This window comes from Rosa chinensis, chromosome 2 (assembly GCF_002994745.2).
Source record: "Rosa chinensis cultivar Old Blush chromosome 2, RchiOBHm-V2, whole genome shotgun sequence".
Classification (NCBI taxonomy): Eukaryota; Viridiplantae; Streptophyta; class Magnoliopsida; order Rosales; family Rosaceae; genus Rosa; species Rosa chinensis.
The window spans coordinates 25,454,771-25,462,607 of NC_037089.1; the positions used below are offsets into that span (position 1 = coordinate 25,454,771).

Below are 7,837 nucleotides of genomic sequence, written 5' to 3' on the forward strand. Positions count from 1 at the left end.
TTTCTGTGATTTCAAGTCAGTTCTTAACTACAACTCGGAAGCACTTCGCATTAAATCCTTAATGGAATTTTGTGGTAAAGAGATCACAGATGCGATGTTGATTGAGAAGACGCTCTCTACATTTCCCGTCTCTGCATTGATGGTTGCTAAGAACTATCGAATTGATGTTGTTGCAGGACGGATCACAAGGTTTCATGAGCTCATTGGAGCTATGAATGTCGCTGAAAAGCATGACAACATCCTTATGAAGAACTATAATTCAAAATTCGTGGAAATAGAACATATTCCGGCTATTTCCGGAATCCAGTTATAGTCGCGCCCCTAAGAGAAGGCGCCAAGAGAGAAACCCTAATCTTAGGGATACTTCTGGACGTTCTGGTCCATATAATCGCTCTACTTGGGAAGGTAATCACCAAAATAGGCGAACACGGAACCGAAGAGGTAAACTTGGAAAGAGAGAAGGAGGCAACGCCTCTGGCCATGTTGGTGGCGCCACCAACACTAAGAGCCATCTAAATGATGCAATCAAAGCGCCTCAATCAATGGAGTTTGAGCAAAGAGATGTATGTTCTCGATGTGGAGTGTCTGATCATTGGGCACACATTTGTAGAGCTCGTGAAGAAATCGTCACCGCCTACAAAGCATATTGTGAAGTAAGAGAAGCTCACTATATGGAATAAGAAGATCAAGAAGATGATCCAGAGTGAAGGGTTGAAGACTACAAATCTGGCTGGGATCAATAGATCGCCAATTCTGTTTAAGTCTTTATTTTTCCAAGAGATGTAATAGGCAATTACCATATATTTTTGTAGTAAATGTTAATGGTTTAGTCTTTCTTCAAAATAGGCTCACCCAAAGTCAGTGTGATGTCTAGGAAGGTTATGAGATTAGTGGTACTTAAGCGAGTCTTGCTCCACCGACATCTCTCTACACACCTGGTCACATTTATTTTGGAATTACTGAAAGAAGTTAGACGACTACCATTGTTTTGCATTAGCTAGCATTTTGTATTAGATTTTCTTTGGTCAAAGAGACAATGATGTAACTCCATTGGCTTATGAATAAAATTTCGAGTTCTTTTCATTATGACTCCATTTTGATTCTGAGCATATGACTTTTGTGACTACGATGGCTGGGCCATAAGTATTAATTCAAGGACATGGAATAGCCCAAGTTCCACTCGCTACGATGGCTGGGCCATAAGTATTACTTTCACAAAAACTCTCTACGCTCCTAGGGCCAATCGCACCTATGAATAGCCAATGGATTCCGTGAGAAAACGCATGTAGAGAACGGAAATGAGTTCATTTGCAATACCTCCATGTCACTATTCGAGCTATTAATCCAATAAAGTTATGAGAGAAGATCTCTTGGATCTAAACACATATTGGCTTTGTCATGACAGGATAGATCATCCTAGTCATGATATGATGATCCGTCTACTAAAGACTTCACATGGACATTATTTCTTTCGAGCGAAACGAAGCATGAATCAAAAGTTGATTTCTGGACTAAGTGTGACCGACCCAGCTGCCTAGGGCACCGCCTCCGTCCACCACCAGCCTAGGGCTGGCGCAGTCCCTATTCATGACGCCATGGATGGCGCATCATGATGGCACCATAGGTGATGCTACAATCACCAACTAGCTTCAAATAGCGTTTCAGACGCTCAGGCCCAACCAAAATTCTCAATGGTTGCTTCTAAAGCCTCTCGCTCGTTTTACAAAGCCCATTCCTTAGGGAAATTAGGACTGAGGCCGTCCTATGCAAATGATATGAAATTACTCATTATGTTCTTACCTAGAATCCATGGGGATTCTATGGACTAATTCAACCAACTTGCGGACGTTTAAATATCTCATGATATTGGTTGATACGCAAACACGCTGGTCACGTGTTTTGCCATTGTCCACTTGTAATGCTGCTTATGCTACACTCCTAGCAAATATCATATGACAACGGGCTCACTCCCCGGATCATCCTATTTCGTCAATTGGACTTGACGATGCTAGCGAGTTTACATCGAAGACTTTGGATAGTTATTGCGACTGATGTTGGACATCACATTCCTATGAACACACCCAAATGGTCTAGCGGAAATGTCTACGATGGTAGTCCGGACATTGGTAATGCTCACCAATCTCCTTATATCCGCTTGGGGTGATGCAATATCGCAAGCAGCTATGCTAATTCGTCTACGACCTACCGCCACTCAATCTACCTCTGCATTACAGCTAGTGATTGGGTACAAGTATCGTACTTACACATCTTTGAGTGTGCCATTTATGTGCCAATTGTACCGCCACAATGCTCTATGATGGGTTCGTATAGACGAATGGGCAACTACGTTGGATTTGAGACTCTAACAATCGTCTGGCACTTAATGCCCTTGTAAGGTGATCTCCTTACCGCTAGATTTATGGGTTGTCATTTTAATGAGATAGTCTTCCCGTCGTTAGGGGGAGATAAGAACACGGATGTTCAGCAGGAACGAAAGGAATTGTCGTGGCCTGTCCCGACTATGTCTCATCTCGATCCCTACTAAAGTGACGAGATCACACATCTGCTGCAAATATGCCTGCAAGGAAGTACGTCCTTACAAAAGGATGTAGCGCCACCCTACACGGAGGTAGGCATGGTGCCAACGCCAAAGAGAGTGGCACTCTGGCGTTACAGGCCATGGCCCAAGCTAGGATGCGTGGGAGGCCCGTGGGTTCGAAGGATGCTTTGGCACACTCCAATCCTTTGATCATCGACACTCAAAATCCGTCTCATGAGAATCTTCCGGGTTATGGTTTTCGTTGGGGGAAGCCTCAACGTCAGAACCTATTCCTGAGAATATAGAGCTCTATGAAAATTATACTAGTGTACATGAGACATGGGATAGAAACTCCATCATAATTGATGATGTAGTCATGCACTTCGTTGCACATGAGTTTGTTGAGTCCGATGATATCGAACCACACTCCGTTGATGAATGAATGTCAACGTAGAGAGATTTGGCCTAAATGGAAAGATGCGATCCAGGTTAAGTTGGATTCTCTAACGAAGAGGAAGCTTTTCGAGCCAGTGATGCCAACACCTCCTAACATAAAACCTATTGACTAATGGGTCTTCGTTAGAAAGCGTGATGAGAAAAAGAGATGGCAATCTGGCCTTATGGCGTAAGGCTTCTCACAAAACGCCCTGGAATGGACTACGATGAGACATAATCTCTCGTAATGGATGTCATTGCACTCCACTACCTTGTCAGTTTGATAGTTTCCGAATAACTGAACATGCAGCTTACAAATGTGGTCACTACGTATCTATATGGGGATCTAGATACGGAATATACATGAGGGTTCATGGTGAACTTCATTTACCTAACTCAAGTGACTCTAGACCATAGAGTGCGTTTACAATAAGGTTGGAACGCTCACTAAAATGACTACTTGATTGGGAAGGGATATGCCCACGCATTTCCATAACAAGTTTTGGATTCTATCGCGGTTCATGTTGGACATGATCTTCATTAGAAGCCCTTAAAGAGTTAAGGGAAACTGCTGAACACTTGAAATCCGATTTTGAGATGAAGGATTATGGGAGAACACGATTATGTCTCGGTTTGGAACTTGAGCATCGTGTCGATAGATGCTTAGGCATTTTGACAAGGTCAAGCCTTCAAGCACCCCCATGATCGTCCATAGTCTTGATCCTGAAAAGGATCCTCTTCGTTGAAAGGATGATAATGAAGATGTGCTAGAGGCATGAGTGCCTTACTTGAGTACAATAGGCGCATTATTGTACTTAGCTCAATGCACAAGACTAGCTAGACATCTTATTTGCCATGAACTTGTTAGCTAGATATGGCTCTGCGCCAACGCGACACCATTGGATTGGTGTAAAAGATATCTTTCGATACTTGAGATGTTTGATTGATATGAGCTTGTTCTATCCCTATAAAGAGATGATGGATTCGGACCCATCACACACCAGGAACGCCACCAACACTGGCCCCATCCCAAAACGACATGTGTTTTGGAGGTTTTGCTGATGTTGGGTATCTCTCTGACCCATACAAAGGTCATTCCCAAAATGGTTAAGTGTTCACCATGGGTAAAGACCGTTATAACTTGGAGGTCTACAGAAATAGACCCTAGTCGCTATATCTTCGAACAATGCAGAGATTATTACTCTTCACAAAGTGGTTTGTGAATGTATATGGATTAGATCCATAATTATGCATGTTCGAACAATCACTACTAGAATTCTGTTCATTTACATCAGTCCAGAACCGATGTAAAACTAAATTCTGACCGATTTCTTTGTGGCTGATGTAAAAAATCCAAACATCACTTTAAGCGCGTCAAAAAACCGATGTTTAGTGGTTTTGTGTATATCACTTTTTTTTATGTGAAACGATGTTTACTGGTTTGTCGTACGTCGTTTCTTTTCAAATAAACTGATATGTTGCTTGTTTGTAGACATCACTTCTATTTTTCAAAACCAATGTCCTGTTTTTCATGGTAAATCGATTTTGGTGACATTTCGATATGTTGATAATCATGAGACATCAGTCCAGTTTTAGATACTGATTTCTAATCTCTGAATTGACATCGTTTTCTTTGACATTAGTGTTTTGTTCTCCATTTATATACATCAGTTCATATATATAAGAATGATGTGCAAACAATCATCTAGCTGCTGGCGGTGGGAAAATATCTAGAAATACATTTCTCATCATCCAAAAATCGGAGCTTTCCATTAATTTTCTCATCTTCATTCATGATTCTACATAATTCACAAAATAAAACCCAAAACCTCCAAAGGCTAGCCCATAAACATATTAGCAACCAACTACATCAGTTCTACATACACCATACTTTCCTTCAAAGCAAAAACTAGCCTTACATCAAGGTTGGTTGATCGGAACAGCATTTGCATCCATTGCCACTCTGCAGTTCCAAATGGGTTCAAAACTCAGAACACTTTGCTAAAAGACACTAAGAGGCTAAGACAAGATCAAATAAAAATAATATGCATGCTATAGTATCTGTTTCTTGAAAGAATTTATCATGATTGCATAAGATACAATGTATAGGCTTTACCATGATTGCTTTTGTGTTGTCTGCCAATTCGCTCACAGTATCTGTTTCTTGACATGCTTTAGACCATAAGTCCAAACTCTGAGAACCAATACCAGCTGCGAATTTTACCTAGAATTGCAGCAAGTTATATATTTGAGGACAGAAGAAGAACAAATATTTCTAATGCAGGCTACAAGTTAGCACCTGAGACATTTCCAAATGTAGCAACAAATTCTACAAATGCATCCAAAGCTGGAAATGGAGATTTCCCCAGGAAGTATGTTGCTGAAGCATCATTGGTGCAACCATTCAATGCAAATTCTTGGGGCCAACTGTAAGATTTTCCAAAACTAGGGTTGACCTGCATAAGAAAGAATTTATCTAGTTAATACGATATATTGCGACTTAAAGAAGTATAAAAATGCTATAGATTGTCCTCAAACTAAATGTCAAGACTCGAGAAGTTTGGCATGTAATCAAACTAAAAAGTAAACGTCTGAACTCTAATATACCTCTGTGTATCAAAATGCAGGGTCTTTATACAATCAAGATCAGATTTGCAGACTAGAAGCTTCCCACAATCAACTTCCAAATTGCAGATCAAAGACGCCATGAACATCTCCTCTTCAGACTGCTGTTGGAAACCATAACTTTGATCATAAGATATATCATAGTTAAAGAAGTACTAGATATCAAAACATTGGTAAGAAAAGGCCAGGTGTCAGATACCATTTAGAAGGGTGGGTAGCATACCTTCATGTCCTTAGTTTTGAAGCGCCTAGTAGGTAGAAGCACTGAATTCTTCCCTGCCTTTGATGATAGAGCTAAACGAAAACAACGATTCCTGGTATACACAGCAGTGTCCACAAATAGGTGACTAAAGTATGCAGAGCTTGAATCTTTTCTAATAAACAGATTCTCAAATCTTCCATCCCTCCCTTTTGCACTTGATATCCGTGAGCATATATGATAATATGTCATCATATAGTGACAAGAGTTGGTATTTCTATAGGGAAAAGTAAATGAAAGAACCGTAGTAAATGAAGTAGCTATCTGTTCATCACTAGAAAAGGAGGCTATATGCAATGTAGAATTTGCTTCTTGCTTATAATCTCTGTTATATTTTTACTTGGCAAATATAAATTAAAAAAAAGAAGGAAAGAATGAGAATTAATGATCATAATATAATGATAAATTACAGACTCAATTTCCATTAATGGAGAGAAGTGGCACAAAATTTTGGTCATCTTCATCAACACATACCTCGGTGACAAATGCACCTACATGTGAGTTGTCCTTAAAAGCAGTCTTCTGAATGCGAATAATTAAATGTCGAGAGAACTTTGCTGCACAGGGGCACAAATACAACAACGAGTTTCAAAAACCAAGCAAATGAACCATATAATGGTACCAAACAAAATCAACATCTTTTTACATTCCGTTTTCTCATATCATTTCAGACTCAAAATTCAAAGCACTAACAATAAAGATTTACCATTTTTCGAGTTTCCTGAAGATTTGGGATTGACACTGGGGTTCTCATTCTGACTCCCAGTTGCATGACCACTCTCATCATCTGAACCCTGCGAACACTGCAAAACAAGAAACAACAATTAAAAGAACAATCCTTACTTCACAGAACCAAAACCAAAAACCTTACTGCACAATTAAAAAATAAAACAAAACCAAACCAGAAACCTTACTTCACATTTTCACAATTAAAAGAACAATCCTTCCACTTACTTTTGGATCATCATTGCCCTGGAAATTGCCTTGGAAAGTATTGAAGTTCTCTTTCAGACCCTCTTCCTATTACACCACCAAACCCAAAATCAGTTCCACATTCCCAGAAAATGTATAACAAAAAATCAACATATCAAATCTGAATCTTCATAAACAGTAAAAAATCAAATACCTTTAGCTCCTGTAAAGCATTAGGGATTGCCCCAAACCCTTTCCAAGTATACTGGTTCCTAGCCTTTCGCAAAAGAACCTGTAAAATCAAATCACTCAAGTCAAAAACCCTCAATTTGGGGCAAAGTTAAAGAAAATCAACCTCCTTTACATCTCAAGTCTGCATCCAGACCAACCTTGTTTAGCTATTGCATTCGTCTAGTTCATTAGACAAGAGAGAAAAGCACAGACGAGAGAGAGAGAGGGAGGAGTGATTATAATCGATGCTATAATTTGAGGACTGATTCCAAGCTGGAACAAGGACATTTTAAGCTCAGCTGTAAAATCACCGAGCTCATCTGCAAATAAACAACATGGATGACCCTATAACAGACTTAACATCAAACCCAACTCACTCTTATGAAAGGGACAGAAGGAATAACTTAGAAATAAGAACTAGTAAACATGTATGAATATAATATATCAAAAATCAAAGTCTAACTATACTATGAGCATCAATTACTCACCAACTGATCCTGAGGTATTAACCTTCTATCAAACCCAGGCAGAGGAATGAAATAACCAACACGACTAATCACAATTGATCAGTACTGCCATCACAAACAACCTCCTCTGAATCTCACTCTTGAAGAATGCAGTCTTCTTCAGGGAACGCAGGTATCCCCAAATCTCCACCCATCTATAATTAAAACCCTAAAATTGAAAACCCCAAAATTGAAAACCCCCAAAATTCTCAGGACCCAAACAGAAAACAAAGAATTCAGTTGTAGTGACTCACCATTAACGCGATTAATTCAGATTAAAACCTGTTGTAGAGGATGTGTTGCCAGAGTGAAATCTTCTGAGATCTTAGA

General features: G+C 39.6%; 1 long non-coding RNA gene across 2 annotated transcripts; it reads right to left on the reverse strand.

Moving 5' to 3' along the window:
• Positions 1 to 6,631: 6,631 nt before the first annotated feature.
• Positions 6,632 to 7,837, reverse strand: LOC112188820. 2 transcript variants are annotated; one of them, XR_002931579.2, is made up of 5 exons: positions 7,490 to 7,837; positions 7,160 to 7,321; positions 6,985 to 7,062; positions 6,813 to 6,878; positions 6,632 to 6,661 (listed from the first exon to the last, which is right to left on the reverse strand). It is a non-coding gene; the product is annotated as an uncharacterized LOC112188820 (long non-coding RNA). The 2 variants fall into 2 exon arrangements; XR_005807461.1 differs by having other exon boundaries at positions 7,160 to 7,346.